Genomic DNA, 19330 nt, shown 5'->3' on the forward strand with positions numbered 1-19330 from the left:
ATTATTTTTCCCCTGGGAATGAAATGGACTGCAAGGGGTTACACTCTGACGTGTATGTGGGCCGGCAATTGCCAGGAATAGATGCACTCACGCTAATGTGTCCCTGCCTTCAGGAAGCCTGTGACCAGGGAATCGACCTATTCCAGTTCTCGTTACTCTTCAAGACAACCGAGGTGGACGGCGAAACGTGTATACAATGTTTCAGTGCCAACTGTGACTGTTCTAGAGGCGAACTGACATGGGAGCCTGAATGTGCCTACTGCGGGGCATGTTTCTTGAAACCTATTATACCCCAGCCTACAGAATCCGCAGAGGAAGAAGCGGTCGACTTTAATACGGAGCCGGTCAGTGTACAGTGGCGACACATTTTATTCTCATGCGGCTAGAGCCGCAAGCCGCGAGGTTCCCCGGTTCTCTCGTTTTTTTTCCCTCGGCGTGCTGCGCGTCATCGATGCGCGGTCACGCTTCATCGGGAGCGTGCGCGCATGGCGCGCGTGCCCAGGGTTCCCTGAGGGAGCCCTGGGTTCCTCTAATGTGGGGAATGGTGGTGGGGGGCTCCGGGGGACCCAGTGGACCCGGAGAGGGGAGGGGGGTGCCTCGATTGGAGGACCGATCCTCCGAGGCTCCGGCGCGCGCACGGGACACCTTGGCGCGTGCCCGGTATCTGTCGCGGCCAAGACCGGGCAAATGTTAGAATAAACTCGGCCGCGACAGTAGCTAACCACTCTACCCCCACACAGAAGTTTCTGAGAGCTCGAACACTCTAACCGCGGTTCCAGATCCAGTTCTAGAGTCGTTCCAGAGCCAGAACCAGCAGAGAAAGATGCGACTGATCTCGCTCCTGGGGTGATCGATGCTGTTAACCCCTCTGCCCCAACCACGGAAATTTCGGAGGGCCCGTGCGCTCTAGCTACGGTTCTAGACTCTGCTCTAGAACCACCGGATTTTCAAGCTACCATGATCAAAATGGATAGCTGTGATGCTGTGGTCGTACCGAGTCAGTGTGCTATAACAGATATTCCAGGGGGTCCGTGTACTCTGATTCAAGACTCGGTTCCACACTCAGAACCGCAGATTCCGGAATCACAGAGTAAGGTGTCTCTACCCTCATCCTCTCTTAGTGATTCCAGCGCCCAACAACCAGCTGTGGTGATGCGCCCGCCGGCGGACCACACGAGTGAAGCTGAAGATAAAGAGACATTTATCCCGTCTGCCGCAGATCCTGGTATGGGCCCATGTGCCCTACAGCGGCCAGTCCGGCCTACTACAATGGTACCATCGGTCCTAGGCTGGGGATCAGTACGACGACAAGGGTGAGTTGACTGCCCCAGGGGTGTCGCGTGTGAGCTTCCAGGTGGCCGCGGAGCATGGTAGCTTCTTAAGTCTGGCCACCAGGGTGATTGGCTCCACTTGGCATCGCGTCCTGGTGGAAGTGTCCCCCTTAGAAGATAGCTGTCCAGTGGTGCGAGTGGACCAGTTCTTACCGCCTATCGTCCAGGCAGAAAGAAAAGTCAGCCCCATCGTGATGTCCCGTGAAGCACAGATGATACCTGACAGTGTTCCAGATGAACCGGAACCCATTGCAAGACAGCGGAGTGGTGAGGAACCTCCTTGCCCCCCACAGGCTCCGATGGAGGCGGCCGTGGAAAAGGCTCCTGATCTGAGTGTGAGCCCATGCGTTCCAACCCAAATGGTCCCAGGACTGGGATCCAATGCTCCCGAGTTTTGAGACAGTGAGTGGACTGCCCCAGAAGTGCCGGGGAAAGGTCCCAAGACAGCCGAGGGAACTGACAGCGTCCCCGAGGACCTGTTGGCCACCAGGAATCACCGCAGTGGTCAGGTATCAACCCTTTGTCCCCTGCAGTATGAAACAGAGACTTTTAGTAAAGAGAAATTGCTACTTGCTCGCTTCGCAGTGGGAGCATCCCAAGTTCTTAGGGACAAGGACTGTGTGGCGAGTGATTTAGTGAAAATTGCCTCCTTTAAGCCCAAAAAGGAGCACTCCACTCACCATGTGGTGGACCGCGGAAAGGGTCAAGGCCTCCTGGCGTACTGCATCAATGCCGCGGATGGCCGGGTAAGGGTCTGGCCAAGAGACATTGTACTATTCCTTCCACCAGGGGGAGGAAGTAGTAAGGACCCTGTGATTATTACCCCAGAGCATGCTCGCCAAGAGATTCTCCCGGAGGAGGATCACAAACGTAAAAGTGAGGTACCCCACATGAACAGTTAGGGGCACCCCACGCTTGGTCTCGGGAAACCGCAATCACTCAGCTGGCCTCGGGTATTACTGTGGTCGTTATGTGGGGTACCCAGTCATACAAAGCTCAAGTGATATGTTGTATATTCTATGTACTGCATTTTTATTATATAATGTTTGTACATGGATATGTCTGCTATCCAAGCGAGGCCGTTTGGATTTCACCAGGGGGAGAGTGTAGCCACTGTGCCCTCCAGCTCCCAGAGACCCCCCTCCTTTGGGTCAGCATGGTCGCGGGTGCCACTGGATGTAGCAATGGACCCGCCGGCTGTTCCCAAATGTGGGGGCCACAGCAGGGAGCGATCCGAGCCGTAGGAGGCTCAACGGCGCACCCGGCTAGCAGGGGCTGCCATTTTGGTTGTGCGCGCGGGGGCGCCGGGATCGCGCATGTGTGTTTGCAGCTAGGGAGTTGTGGTGGCCTATAGGGAGTCGCGCATGCGCAAAAGAATCGCGCAAGCAGCCCCAATGTAGAAATAGCCTCCATGGGACTACAATTCTCAGGAGGCTAAGGGGGAAAGGCACCAGGTGCCCCTGAGTAGCCAATAGAGCTGAAGGACTGCCCTGCAGAAGAAATAGATACATTTCGCGCGCTGAGCCCACACTAGTCAGTCAGTGCCAGGAGCAGCCAGGGGAAGGAGGTAGGGTGCAGGAGTCAGTGACTCCCTGCACTAGGCCAGCAGCCCCAGAGGTCCGAGATAGCCCTGAGCCACCCAGTAGTATAAGTTGTGTTAGGGACAGGCCCCAGGTTAGGGACCCTGTCCCTTACTATTCAGAGTCAGTTAGGGACTCAGCAGACGCTGCGCGCCCGTCCAGAGGTTTGGGTGCAGACCTTCGTTGTTGCTGCAGCAGTCATCCGGGTGGGATCGCCCCGGATGGCAGTTCCTGTGTTCAGCAGACATCAGGATCCTTTGTGAAGCTCCGTGGCAGGCCTGGGCACCGGAGTGCCCGGCAGGTAACAATCAACAAGTGCACCAACGAGTCATATCACATTCACACGGGACATAGTGGCTGCGCAGTCACACATAACTATCTCACTTGAGGGTGGGGTGATACTGTGTGGGGGTACTGGACACTGGGTGGGATCATCCGGTGGAGGTATAGGTGGAGGTAGCGTCCTGCGAGACGCATTAGTTAGTGTCTCCTCTAGGGAGGGACACCTGTTGAATTGTTGAATTGTGATGCATGAGTATGGTCATCTTGTAAAGGCATTAATTGTTATCCATACTGTGTGTTGAGTGATATATATTGTCCTGCGAGGAGCCACTCCCCCTCTGGTGGGAGCCATCGCAGGTAGAGGCGCTGCACCGAGTATGAGGTTGCTCATATTATACTTGCCCGAGGTTCCCCATGGCGGAAGCTCAGCCCTCCTGTGAGCCTAACAGGTAAAGCACCACACCAGGTAACATTAGGTTCCCCTTACATACGCCATATATGCGATTGGGTGGGGAATACCCGTTACATAAGCAATGCAGCCTTTCTCACAATTATTCACTTGTTGTAGTTTGTGATATTGTGGCATACAGCAAACCTCTGTCCATGGTTGCTATCTACAGATGTAGCCAGACTTAAGGTCCCGGCACCCTGGGTCAAAGTGCAGAAATGCGCATGCTCATCCACGGCCTGGTACAGTATGTCCTGCAAATGTAAATGTCCAACATCATATGGGCCAATTGGAAGATGCACCGGATGATGTCAGAGCTTCCCATTGGCCCATTACGGAGCGGATACCGGCACCCCTTTTGGAGGTCTGTTTCTCCAGCAGCAGTGGGTCCATAGAGCCAAAGTTAATGGGGTATATTTTTTTTAATTTAAATCAGTGCTTGAATTGTCACTGGTCAGTCCTGCCCTCTGATGATATAGATTACTGATTATGGTCCTTTAGTATTCCCCTTTGTGATGCAGATACCCATATTCTGTTATCTATAGCAGCGGTACACAAACTGGGGGTGCGCGCCCCCAGGGGGGCGGGAGAATTTGTAGGGGGACGCGGGCTGTTATAGAGGCCCCGCGCACTTCTCCACATCATTTAAGTTAAATGCTGGGGGAGGCGTCAGGTATCTGTAACTCACTTACATGCTGCCAGCCGGGTCTTCGGCAACGCATCGCCATGGCAACACGCGTCAAATTACGTGGTGGGGTCACGTGATGTGACGTAATGACCCGTGACGTCAAACCATCGGGAGAGGTGGGGGGGGAGGGGGAGAACACTGCAGCTCCCAAGAAGGGGGACGCAGTGAAAAAAGTTTGCCCACCGCTAGTCTACAGTATGCCATCAAGGGGCAGAACAGACTGGGCAAAATTATGTACCCCCAACAAAACTCTCCTCCCCCCCGCCCCCACCACCACTAGACTAATGCCCAATATGCCTATTAGCCAAATGTAATGATTTGGGAAATTTAAAAAAAATCAGAACATTAACCAAACATTTTAAATAAATGTAAGCAATATATTGCGCTATAATACAAAAAAGAGTACATATACAATATTAAAATAAATTACTTAACCCCCCTCCATTATATGAGTGGCTAACCGCTAAGGTAATGAAGCTGTTAAACCCTCCAAATACACCCCCTCCCCCTGTAAGCCTATCCATCATCCCCTCGCAAGTACCCCCTTCCCCCACCCCTTCCCCCACCCCAACAAATGTATTCCTCCATCAAAGAAATGGGCAATAGTCCTATTAGTCAGATATGGCTAATAGCACTTTTGCCCATTGAGAAGCATTACAATATATATATATATATATATATATATATATATATATATATATATATATATATATATATATATATATATATATAGGCTATACGATACCGTGTAAGTAGATATCAGAGGCAGCACTCCAGAAGATAGTCAAAAAAAAGGTATTTAATGTGACATATAAACCAACGTTTCGGTCCTCCACACGGGACCTTGAGAAAGGTCCCGTGTGGAGGACCGAAACGTTGGTTTATATGTCACATTAAATACCTTTTTTTTGACTATCTTCTGGAGTGCTGCCTCTGATATCTACTTACACGGTATCGTATAGCCTATTTGATTTATATAGGATTAGCACCCACCTATATCTACCTGACGGAGTGCCTTGTTCTCATTTATTCACTATATATATACACTGAGTTAAGTTATGGTGAGTAAAAAAAGTGACAAAAACCCTCCACAACAAAGCATATAGCAAATGTAAATATACTGTATGCTCCTTTGCATGTCTTAGGCAGGTCTGCAACCCCACCTTTCACCATTATCACCCAGCACACAGCACTTCCACTGCAGCAGGGGATTCTGGGAAATTACATGCAAATGAGCACACAGTGCCACTTTTTGCTTCAAAAACCCATTAAGGTCGAAACTGCTGTCTGTGGGTGGGTTTTCTGGCTATGCGTCTTAACCCTGGCTGTGCTCAAAGTTGTGACCATGCAGCAAGTTTAAGCCTATAGGGAACCATGTATAAAATGGTTTTTGAAGCAAAAAGTGGCACTGTGTGCTCATTTGCATGTCATTTCCCAGAATCCCTTGCTGCAGTGGAAGTGCTGTGGGCTGGGGGATAAGGTTGAAAGGCGGGGTTGCAGACCTGCCAAAGACATGCAAATGAGCATACTGTATATTTACATTTGCTATATATATTATAAAATAGACCCCCTGTTTTAAACCTAAGTTAAAAATAATAATAATAATAAACAATGTAGTTGCTTCTTTAAGGGCTGTTCGGGGAGACACACAGAGAGATTGCTTCTCTCTGGGACTCCTCTGCGCAGCTCTCACAGACTTGTTGCTGGCACAACAGGATTAAGACTGGGATGGTCCCATTCAGAAGATGGGACCACCGCAGAGTTAATCTCTTGGGCACCTTTCTGTTTTCGGGGCTGTGATTGCCCGCAGATGAACTGCAGTCTGGCAGCCACACGTGAACACGGCACAAAGGAGAGTAAGTCTTGCTACATCTGTATATATATAATCAAAAGAGAAGGCACTGACAATATTCAAAAAGTACACTGGCCTATTGTGTGTGACACATGTCTTTTTCCAAAAATAAAGTGCTTTAATGCTCTAATTTTACATTATCAGTCGCTAAATATGGCTCTCTGTCCACATGAATTTTCATGAATTTGAATAGTGGTGAAATAGTTTATTGTAGTTAGGATTCCACAAATTTAGGGTCATATTACTAAACTGTGCTACTCCATCAGAAAGCTTCTTAATCTAAAGAAACCTTCTAGTGTTGTGAGACCCGTACGGCCAATACAAATCAATGGGGCACAGTGTTTTCTGGTGCCGACCAAAATGTTTCTAGAAATATAATAAATGTACTCAAATTACTTTTTACGACTCACAATATTCAAACTTGCTTATGATTAAAAGTTCATGCATTGCTAAACCATATCGTACTTCAGAAAGGTCTCATTTTAACACTAAGGAACTACCTTTATTTCCATGAGACCTATTATCTGTTCTACTGTTTCATCTAAGTCTTTTCTCTGAATTAATTTTCTACAGCTTTTTAGTTTGTCAGCAGGGAATTTACTGCACAAAACAGTAGAAAACATCTGCCATGTGGAACAAAGCCAGTTTAAAACATGCATCATTATCTGTTTGTTTTTTAAGATGACAAATGTCTAACTTACATTTTATTGGAGTTTTTGGAGATGGGAGTGTATAGGAAATAGATAAGGGGGGGGGGTAGGGGAGAAGGGTGTAGGGCAACCAGATAATAAAAATAATAATAATCATAATAATAATAATAATAATAAACATAAAAACACAAATATAAAGAAGCGATCTGATTGTCACCTTGGTAACCATTTAAATTATATGGGTGAATAACAATGTTTTATACACATTAGGCTTCTTAATGAGAGTACAGTAAGTGTGACAGAGAATACTATTGATCCACAGGTTCCAGACTTTAATAGTTTTTAACATAATGCTTTAAAAAAGATGCAAGTTTTTCCATCAGCAGTACATCCTCTATTTGCTGCACTACCATATTTTTTTATGATTGATTCTTCCATGATGCTGAAATTGAGCATCCAGCGGCCATTAAGATATATGGGAGATGAATTCATGAAGTGAGGCACTCATGATTTTCATAAATGTAGAGAGTAAGATTATAAGAGGGTCAAGAGGGATAGTGATCTCTGAAGTTTCTTCAATTCACTTGTGACTCATTCCTAGAAACCCCCCCCCCCCCTCACCTTTGGAGCTTGTAAGACTGACCTCACTACTCTTGGCATCTTGCCCAGACAAATTGAATTATCCTATTTTGGAACTCATGTATTTGAGTAGAATTGCAACCAGGAGGGTCTGAAAATATTACAGTAATCTTAGTAAGAAGTTCATTTTGATTGAACTTATGCAGCCCAACCAGGAAATATGGAATTTATTCAAAATTTGGAAATCCTTTTTAAGTTCGGAAAATAAGTTACTGTAGAATAGTTATATTTAAATAAGGAATGGTAATTTATGGGTATATATATATATTTTAGATGGGTCTCTCCATTTATATTTGAAGTTTAGTTGTAGCAATTTGATTTCGTGCTGAGGTTGGGTTAGATTTAGGGCTTCAATATGTTGGTATTTATTTTGTAGCCTGGGTGCTTACCAAATTCAGAAAAAGAGGCCAGTAAGTTAAGGAGAAACGTCGGTGGTTTTGAGATGGTTAGAATAATTTAATGTACAAACAGCAAAAGTTTGTAGAAATCATTACCGATCCAAATTCCCTTAATATTTGTTTTTTCTCTGATTACAGAGGCTAACGGTTATTGTGAGAGGAAAAAGCAATGGGGAAAGGGGGCATGTCTGCCTAGCCTTTCATTTGAGTTATCCTAGAAATTTGTCAGGTTGCTGCTTGAGATTTATATAAGGCCTGAATCCCCTTAAAGCTGCAGTTCAGTCAATATCCTACATGTGTTTTTTTTTTTAATAAATCATTTCTGTAGTAAGAAAAAATACTTTTGGCATTTTCTGTTTAAAAAAAAAACAACTTTGAAAGACCAATTTTCTTGTATTCTATTTTAACAAGCATGCTTGTTCCTATAGCAACGATTTACATTCCCCATATTTAAAGATATCACCAAACTTTGCCGATCAATAGACGGAGAACGAATTGACCGGCAGCTATGCAGTTCTTTAGGTAATTAGAGATTGCCCACATGAAACTATTGAAGTAAAAAAATACATTAAAAAAAAAGACTGAACTGCAGCTTTAAGAAATGGGTCCTCAAAGCCAAATTCCTCCAACGTTTTGTTCCCGGAAGGTCCAGTTGATCTTATCAAATGCCGTCTCGATGTCAAGGCTCAGTAAAATATTTGTAATTCTTGTAGAGTTTGTGCTCTGTAACGTTTATTATTTTCCTAGAGTTATCAGAAGTCTGACGTTCACTGATAATCCCCACTTTATCAGTATGTATCAATCTAGGAAAAATCAGATTTAATCTGTTAGCCAGAATTTTACTGTAAATTTTGAGGCCCGGGATTGAGAGAAATGTGTCTATAACGACCACAGCTCAGTGGGTCTTTGCCTTCCTTGTGTATTATGCACATTTTGTCTTGGACATTGGCTTAGGAATTTTCTTTTCCTCTCAGAAATAATGAAATAGGTCTAACAGATATGGGGACAAAATATTGATGCATTTCATGTAGTGTAGTATATATTAGATAGACCATCCGGGCCTGGGGTTTTAGCTCACTTTTGCATTACTACTTGAAACATAAATGAGAAATATATTAAGATGTATATTAAAAATATGACCATATTGTAATGCAAAAAAGAACATTATTTAGATATATTTTCCTTTTAATATACAGTATTGAGCAATATTAAACAAAATGCACCCACTTTCTCCAGAGACAAGTTCCTATATTTCTGGAAAAACCTTAGGAGTACATTCCTGACTCTTCCTCAGACTTGATGAAATAATATGAAACGTAGGCTCTATGTATAAAAAAAGACAAATTCTATTTCAAAGTCGTTATCATGTCGCAACTCTGAAATCCTAAAATATAGCTGTGCATGGCTGTGCCTATTTATTAATCTTAGTTACACCATTTTTGAGTATGTGTGATCAGATGAGGGATATATGTAGAAAGTGGGAGGAATTAGGGTAGAGTTAAATTTGCATATTGCCACAGGTCATAATGTATAAAAAAAAATGTGCAGCTTGAATTACCTTTCTTGACATTTTTTTCGGTGTTTTTGTCCTTTACCTTAAAGGTGAAGTAGTGCAAAATACTAGCGCAGAATGTGCCAAATTAAAAATAGTACAAATACACTTAGAAATATGTTACATGTCAGACAGCTAAATGTTTGTTTTTTTACGCAGCTGCGTCGGTTCACATGTACTAATACATAGTACAGTATATGACTACACAAGACAAAACTAATTACTTTACTATATTTCGAGAAACTTACTCTCGAGCTTAATTTACCTTTAAAAACTACTTTGTTTGATGCTGATGATTTTACAAAAGAATAGAGATGTGCAAAAGTCTTAAATGTGAATTTATTAGCATATTATTCTTCCATTTTACGTTTTCGCGAACGTTTACATTGCTCAGAATTTCACCAGTTTGTCTAGAATTATGACAGAATGGTGCCACAATTTTTCCACAATTTAGCAAAAAGGCAGGATATTAAGAGCCATCTGACTTTACACATTGACTTTTAATGCTTGGCAAATTCTTTTTTTAACGCTTGCAAACTTTGTGAAATTTTGGCCTATTTTGCCTGATTTACAATCATCAACACAATTGTTCTCGTTATACTCTCTATTGTTATAGTTGCTCTGTTAGAATAGAAGGCACTGCTCAAAGATTCCCTCCGGGTGTACAAGCTAAATGTGAGTATTGCGTAACATAATGTTTCATTGTAAAGTCTTCTTTATTTACTGATTGTCATACAAAATGAGGATGACAATATTTAAATGAAATATATATGTAGTGCCTGTACACTTCTGCATGATTCAGAAGGCCAAATATTCATAAATATCCAGTCCTTTTCAAAGTTGACATAAAGGCGCAATCACACCAACTAAGGATGAATATTAATATTTACATGTCACTACCACAGTCTACTAAATCCATCTAAAATATAAGCCTAATGAGATCATCATCAAATAATAAGTAAGCTGCATGCAAACCGTACCACCTGAACAAGTCATGGTATTTGGAGACATGTCACTTCAAACAGTTGCCCAAATGCATGATAGCAAATTTGGCAGGACACAAATCACACAATTAGAGCTTAGAGGTCTTATGAACAAAATATGTAAATCCATCCCAATATATTCAAGAGGACAATAGCTGAACGCCAGATCTTAGACGTGTATGATGTGAAAATCTCAATTAGACAACAAAGTTATAACTGCAAACCATTAATTTAATTTTTTTTTAATTTGCTTGCATTTACGTTACTACCTTTTGAAAAAAAGTCAAATTGAATGCATTGTTTATATAATGTATATGACGGACTACTTTATTGGGGTTCACAAAAGTTAGCATTATCAGAGGTTTTTAAAGACTTGTAACTTTAATATTTTACTTTTCCTGGCAATTTCCTCTGCAATATGCTATGCCTACAAGCACTGAAATAGTTCAGAGAGATATGTTAAAGCAGGGAACCCCCATGTGCTTTCAATTTAAATAAAGCTATCTTTAATATTCTCTTTATATTGGTGAATATCATGCTGCATATATTGTTATCTGTTATTTGTACTTCCACAGATGGGCAGAATTTGCAGTGAAAATAGAGTTTTTTCAAATATTTGAGATTATGTTGGAGTTACAAAAAAAAATCAATTGTAACACATATCACCCCCCATCCCCCACCCCCCGCAGGGAGATTTCGCTGCTACATGGAGTGTGGTGGTGCATACCTGCTGGCTTACAGTTGATCTGAGTCTCCCGCATGATGGTAGGGGATGTCACAACAGGCTTCTGGGGTATAGACTGATAATGTTCTCACGGTGACAGCGCCTCTATCTCTTGCAGTCCCCGGGATGAGGGGAGAAATCCCTGCAGGAGAACTTCTTTACTCTTCTCCCTGATAGATTTCAGTCACAGGCAAGAAGGTATGATAAACACTGGAACACTTTATTGCACTCTTCATTAGTACAGCAGATAACACAGCAACAGAGCTTAGGGCCTTCACCCTCAGGATGTCCCTGGACCTGCACTCCCAGCCTAGGGCACCAGAAGCAGTCCTAGCTCTTCCCTTACTCCCTGGTGGAGTAAGGGGAATGGTCTCTCTCCACTCCCCTAAGGGAGGGTCACAGACTGGCAGAGCCCTGCACAATTGTTATGGGTAGACCAGCCTCACTCAAGGGTAGAGGCAACTGACTAAATTTGGTGTGGGCAGCTCCTTAAGTACAGTCAAAGCAAGAACCAGCCCCATGCCCTTGATTGAACACCAGGTCTGGTTGCACCGCCTTCTCTGTGACTCACTGAGGCTGCATAGAAGTGGGGAAAACTCATGATTACTCCTGGCAGCCTGCTTTTACTAGGGCTTACTGCCAGGAGGAGGCAGACTGGTAGCCCAAAACCAGCCAGGGTGCATACTTGAAAATTATGAAAATTTTGCAATTTCGCATGGAGAACCTTTGCTTATAAATAAAAAGTGTGAACATTTGTGAGGAAAACGCTTGCTTACAGGTTAAAGTTTGTAAGTAATAAAAATGAAAAATAAATGACACCATGTTTGCTTGTTTTTTTATTTTTTTTCCCTAACATCAAAGAAAAAAACCCTGCAAACTGAATTTCTACATATTCGCGAATCTCTATTTCCTTCTTAACCCTTTTCTTGCATATTTTCTGTTAATGTAATTTTGTAAAGCTAACAGCCACATATGTGTCCCCCTACTTTTCTGCATGCAACTGGACACAGACTGATATGTCTGCCACCATTTCATATTTGTGCTTTGAGATGAAAAGAATGTGCCAAGGAAGTCTCCCTAAGATGTTAGTACAATGCACATCCATTTTTGAATCCATTCTGCTTCTCCTTTTAGTAACTGGTTATATGCCGATGATGTGATCCTAAGATGTAAATGTGAGATTCTGTCATGAATTGTTTCATGAATGTTTGTGCAAATGTATTTTTTTATAAAGTTAGCTACAGTAAGTCACCAGAACTCCCGCCGCATTTTCTTTTTCAACTATTCTTGCTGCTTTATCAAATTTTGTGAGGGTTTCGTGAAAAATCAAGAAACGTCACAAAACTTGCAGTGAAAACTTCCCAGGGTGATATATGGTAATTTACCTGGTTATAGTGGTCTGCCATGTTTATAATTATCCATGAGTGTTTCACACCTCTCTTGCTATTGACTGCATACGTCTCATTGAAGGCAAAATATGTGGTCTCAGTTAACGATCTGCAGGCATTCCCAGGACTCCCTAAAAGCAGTCATTTAAAATGGATAAAGAGACTAAGAGATTAAATAAGTTTTGTAACAGACTTGTTATGTACCATCTGCCTCCAAAAAAAGTAATATGGGCATCAAATAAATGAGTATATTAATGTGTCCATTGAGAGCCAGGGAAACCATGTGAACCAAGTCGTAGGGGAAAAAGTGAAAGTAAATAATGTATTCTGTGCCTCCTATCATTTATTCCATTTATGTAATAAGAAACCTTTGTTATTTTTTTTTATTTTATTCTTTAAATTGATTTTAAAATGTGTATGTATGTGAATGTTTTTAAATTGCATTATTTTATAGCTCAACTTGATATTGCAATGCCTACCTTGCTAATTAAGTGCTGGTTGTTAATTTGCTTGGGGAGAAAAACAGTTACAAAAATTCAGACAATACTTGCTCTCAGCCGGCTCTTCCTTGACGCGTCGCCATGACAACTTGGTGTCAAATGACGCCACAGGGTCAAACGGCAATGCGTTGCATGACATTGCGATGTCATATGACGCATGGAGCCCAAGAGCAGATAAGGAGGGGGGCATAGGCAAGGGGAGCGGAGACAAGGGGGAGCGCGAACTTAAAAGTTTGTGCACCCCTGAGTTATGTATTTCCGTCTCTTTGTCATTGTTCAAATAAATAGTTGTAATGTACACACTTAGTTTAGTTGGGACACAGTATATAACATATCACAGTAACTGTTAGAAGCCTATCCTTCATTAACTTTAAATAAATACATTATCAAGTTTATTATACAACCTAAATGATGCCAGATGCACCTATTTGTATATACAGCTGCAGCGGCCGATATTCAAACAAATCACACGTTGTGTACATCGTAAAATCGATGTCATGATGCGGGATGTCTTCCAACCTTACCGCCTTAAGACGCGAGTGCAGCGAGTGCGGAAAATGGCATTTTAGAGTTCTGTTTTTTAAACACCTTAAATTTACACAGTAGCACAGTAGCACAGTAGCACAGTAGCACAGTAGCACAGTAGCACAGTAGCACAGTAGCACAGTAGCACAGTAGCACAGTAGCACAGTACTGTACACATTGCAATTCATTCATTTCATTGCACCCAAAGAAACAGAATTCATGAAATTCAACAAAGCAATTGCGATAAGCGCGGGTGCCTGAGGCGATTGGCCGATGCTGCGTGGAATACAGCAGAGCTCACGAAATCAGCGCCGTGATTTGTTTGAATAACGGCCACTGCAGCAGTACCATGCCAAAATAATATATTTGAGTACCAGGTTTTACATCTTAATATATTATTTTATTGACTGAAATAACGTTGGGATAATCATGGTCTGGTTGTGATTAACGATAACTTTAGGTGTGACCTATTTTTACTAAAGCTATTTTCCTGCACAAACATTAAAAGAATTTAGCAGATCTGTGAAGTTATTCTACGGGGTTATTAGCATCTTATTTGTATATACGTTACCCTAACGTCTGTGCGAAATGTGTCGATATGTGATTTCAGTGGTTATATCTAGGTTATCATAACGTTATTTTCCTTAGTGCACAAAAATTAGGATAATAACCAAAATTAACATTACATTAAGTAGACTAACGGAGCAATCATGCATCTGGCCCAATTTGTTCAGCCTAGATTGTGATTATTGATTTTGAGTGCAATAATGATATATTTTATTTGTGCTGGCATATTGTAGCTCCTGTGTCTAGAAGAAAGAGCAAATGTGTTCCTACTATTCCTATTCAATCGTGAAATACTTAAGTGAAGTATGACAATTCTAAACTGTAGATCCTCATAGGTCCATGAATTTTCTAACAACGTTATTACCATTTAACGTATCGATATCCTTAACGCTTATCTCCAAAGGTGCTCAGCATTACGATATCATTACCTGAAATATAGTGTATCACTAACTTTTGGTATGCCATATTGTTTTGGTATGCCAGTCACTTGATAAAGACCTCTGAGTAGGTCGAAACGTTGTGCTAGTCTCACATAATAAATCCCTTAAAAATCTGTAGTTCCTTAGATCATCCATTCATATCTATGCTCAGGATTTTGTTAGACAGGTTTTCCCTGACCCAGGAGCACCGGTATAAAACTGCAAGTATTTTGCTTATTTTGATGTACTTACTAGGTGTGCAGCACTTCAACCTTTTTGGATTACTGTAATGTAACAGATTAGATCTAAGACATTGTCCAAAGGGCCTTGATTTTTGATACTAACATACAGTGTACATATATTGAGGTGAACCATGCGGAAATTCAATAAATCATGTTAAGAAATGTAATTATTTACAAAAACAAAGTTAATTGACAGGTTTTAATAAGATGAGTTGTATGTGCCATTTCATCAACAAGAAAATGTGTAAACTGTTATGATGGGTTACATATAATTAACCTTTATGTCTAGTATTTTAGAGTAACTTTGGCATTTTTCTTTTGTTTTTTTTAGCCCTGTAATTTTTTATATACCATTTCAGTTGAAATCTTTGGAAAGTTTGCAGTGATTGCAAATTGGTGCTGTACCAATGTCTTTTCCTCTTAATTTGTTCTACTTGCTCTTACATTACCAGTGTTAAGGTTTATCTTGATGTGAACATCCATATGTTGCCACTCAGCTTTGCCAAGGTTATTAAAACACTATCTGGTACATTATTGCAAGCCAGCAATGATCTCATAACAATTAACATGCTAACTAATTTTAAGAACATATTTTGTGCAACTACTCTTCCGTTTAGCTTAAAAAGTAATAGTGTTAACAATTAATGCCTTTTTTTCTCAAGCAGAAACTACCAAATTAGTTGCTAATTACCATCATGTGCAATCACATTTAGTAAGCATTAGAGTTGGTAGGAAGATTCATTTTGTGATGCAAGATATCTACAGATAAAGGAGGTGAAAGATGAAATTCTAACTCTGCATAAGTTGGACTGCTGCATTAATGTGCTTTATACACCATCTGCATCATTCACAAAGGGATCATTACAACATTTCAGTACAGTTGCAATAGTAAGTAGCTCTCGGAAGCAAAACAGGCATAATAATTGTCTTGGGTTGCTTGACTAACTGACCGCATTGGATTTTCAGCTTCATTTGCTAAACAGAAGCTACTTATTGCTGTATTGAACTACACTATTTTGTATTTTATAGATACACTACTATCATCTTTTAGAAAATGACTCCACATCAATATAATATAATTATTTAGCACACTGACTTATTTGTTTATTATATTCTAGTAGTCATATTGGTCCTAGAGAAATGTAGATTTGTTGAAGGCTGTGAAACTTTTTAAGAGATCAACATTTGTACAAAGAAATTATATCCTATGACACATTTAATATTAGGCAACTATACCATTCGAGTACTTTCTACGAGAGAATACTGTAGTCATTTTATACAATCATGAAAAAGGCAACTATAGTCAGATGTATCTCTGGAATATTACAGCACACAAAAATAAATGTTTTTGTTACAACACAGCATAGATAATGTGTGTGTTTTTTTAACCAAGTCTTATGGTTTCACCTTAAATGACCCCAACGTCCCCTGAGCAAGAAAACCCTATTACATGGAAGCCATGTATTGGATGTTTTGCATCTTTATGATTGAAGTTTTGCATCAACACCAATTGTTTGTGACAGAACCAATTTTTAAAATGTATACACATGTACAGGGGTGAAAATACCTGTTCTGGTACCAGGTAACCATTTTAAGCACCTTTCAACATTGTACTATAAATTGCCTGAACTTAAATACAGAATAAGTAAAATTGCATTGCTGCTTCCTGTAACTGGTATATGTGGCTGTGCATAATATGTCCTTTTGTCAAACGAATAGCACACTCACAGCTTCAGGTCTGGCAGTTTACATACAGTATAGGTATTACTGTATATTGTTGACCCTGCTACCAGTAGAAAGCTTTCTTAATGTTCATTAAACCTAGTTGAGCTGTAGTGGTACAAATGCAGACTGCATTTCTTAGAATAAATACTTCTGATAATTTATGTTGCATCCCTTGTGAATGCTGGTAGTGACTTACAGCAATTAAATCTCCTGGTTCCTATTAAATCCTGTATTACTTACAACATTCTCTTACTCACTTTCAAGGCTATACTGTACATTCTTCTGTCCCTCCTAACATTTCAGCCCTAATTTCTCGCTGTACACCATCTCGACTCTTGAGTTCTACTCAAGAATGTATTTTCTCTACCCCTTTTGTGTCAAAAGCCCTCTCCCACCTAAAACCTCTATCACTCACTGCCCTACACCTCTGGAATGTCCTTCCCCTCAATATCCGACTGGCACCCTCTCTCTCTACCTTAAGGCCCTTTCTTAAAACACACCTCTTTAACAAAGAATATGGGTAGCTCCACTGGCTGATACTATACAACTAATATACACTGACCTTGGCCCCTTGCAGATGCACTTACTAGAACACTCTTCTTCTGTCTCTATACGTTCTCTCCAGTTATCAAGCTCTTCTGGGCAGGGACTCCCTTTCCTATTGTTTTATATCTGAAGCACTTATTCCTATTGTATTATAATATTATGTCATGTGTATTGTAAAGCGCTATATACCTGGATGGCGCTATATAAATAGACATGCATACAAAGCTTTTTATGTTTGCTAGGATTTTTGCTTCTCTTTAATGTTAACATTTGAAGGTGTGTGTATATATGTGTGTGTGTATGTGTGTATTGTAGATGACACTGAAGTGTACAAAATACCAGTACTGACAACAGAGGTAGTAAAGGAAAATATGTGTTTAATCCATAAAACACAAGATATATTTTTTGTTTCACTATCTATGTGGTCAGTGCAGGCATTTTGTACAATTTTGTGTCCATCTATAATGTTCTATGAGTACCTATTTGCTGAGCATGACTCTTGCCTGCTAAGACATTCAATAGTTGAGTGTGGCCATCTTTGCTTTGTTAGTTTCCCAAAGGAAGTGATGTCCCAGAAGGGAGAGTGAAGGCGGTGCACTGCGTTCCACAAACCGGAAAACCGAGGCTGGGTCGCTAACAAACTTGCTTTATTGAATCTGCTACAACATGCTAGCACACAAGAGTCTTGAATGAAACCTCTGACGTGTTTCACACATGCGCGAAATGCGTCAGAGGTTCCTCTCAAGACTCCTGTGTGCTGCATGTTATAGCAGATCCAATAAAGCAAATTTTTTAGCGACCCAGCCTCCGTTTTCCGTTTTTTTGGAACGCAGTGCACTGCCTTCACTCCCTTCTGGGACATCACTTCCGGTATCCTCTTCAGGCTGAGAGCACGCTGTATTTGGGCAACCAGCTTCACTAGATCGTGAGTACCTGCTTATATTTTGGATTTCTGCATTTTATCGACTTTCATGTTTCATTTACCTATGGTCTTGCTCTATGGGTCATACATCTTTGGTATGCTGGGGGTCTGATCTCCGCACATGTGGGTTTTTCATACATCCTTAGTATCTTAATACTGTAAGTTTATACCCTATACATGAGTACATTTGTGACCTGTTTCTACTTCAACTCAGTGCAGTGGTCCCGGATACATTTCCAAACATTATTTTTGTCGAAATTGTACATTTATACATCCCATCTAAAAACTTTATATATTGTTTTGGATGTACCAGCACACTTTTGAGCCTTGATCTTGGAAGCCTATGCTTCCGTTTTTTTCAAACTTTCCCAAAGGGGTTAAATAAAATGTGATTTATGTATAGAATATATACTATATATTTATATACATCATCATCATCATCATCTTCAGCTCTTGTCGAGCAACTGTTTGATGAAGGCCTCCCCAGTGATCTTCCAGATATTGGAAGCCTCTCTTCTCCACGTTGCTACATATATTAGCAGAAATGAGAGATGTTATTAAGCTTTTTTTTCAGTCCGTTTTCTCTGATTGTGATATAATTGTAAGAAAAGTACATCAAACCTTATATGCTTAGCTCATTGCGTACAGTTGATACTTTGTCCTGCAGGTCATCCAATATTGAACTCAATGTTCGCTTATATTACTGGTGTAGTTAGAGGAAGTATACCTTTGTTCTGCCATGTTCCTTTATGTCATTTTCTGCTAAGCCCTTAGTTTCCTTCATTAAAATCAAGGGATTAAAGAGCAAAGACTGAAATAATAGATGGAAAAATGATACCTCTTTGAATCTTTTTTTAACACTTAATATATTGATGTTGCTTTCCAATGCTAGTGAATATATATTCATTAAGTGAATGGGGTTAATATGCCCAAAGTCTACTAATTATAAACCATTACGTAGTCAGCTGTTATTCAAAAATTGACATAGTGTCGGGAATGAAGATAGGACAATTTCATTTGTTTACATCCATCTAATGAAGCAAGTCTTCATGGCATGGCTGCTTTTTAAAATTGTGACGGAGGTTTGTCAATCTGTCGGCAGCATATCAGGTGTGCAAAATATGCATGAAAATGAAGTAATTGGGAAATAGCAAAGTCGGTTCCATTTTTTTCTTGTATTTTTTTTGTACGTTAATAGTCTGTCTTTATGGTGCCGTTATGAAAGTGAGGGGGGAATATAATTATAAACAATAACCTGCTTACCACGCAATTCTATATTTTTTATGATAGGGAATTAAAATCTGATTCACTTGGCTCTTTTATAAACCCCGGAGCACATAAACTTAAACCAATATTTCTGTTAGACAAT

At 40.9% G+C, this 19330-nt stretch overlaps 1 protein-coding gene across 4 annotated transcripts in view; it reads left to right on the top strand.

The window, feature by feature from the left end:
* The window catches only part of CADM2 (cell adhesion molecule 2), a 1412134-nt gene that overhangs the window by 608563 nt on the left and 784241 nt on the right, over positions 1-19330 (top strand). The window lies entirely within an intron of this gene.

The sequence above is a fragment of the Ascaphus truei genome, chromosome 3 (genome assembly GCF_040206685.1).
Source record: "Ascaphus truei isolate aAscTru1 chromosome 3, aAscTru1.hap1, whole genome shotgun sequence".
Classification (NCBI taxonomy): Eukaryota; Metazoa; Chordata; class Amphibia; order Anura; family Ascaphidae; genus Ascaphus; species Ascaphus truei.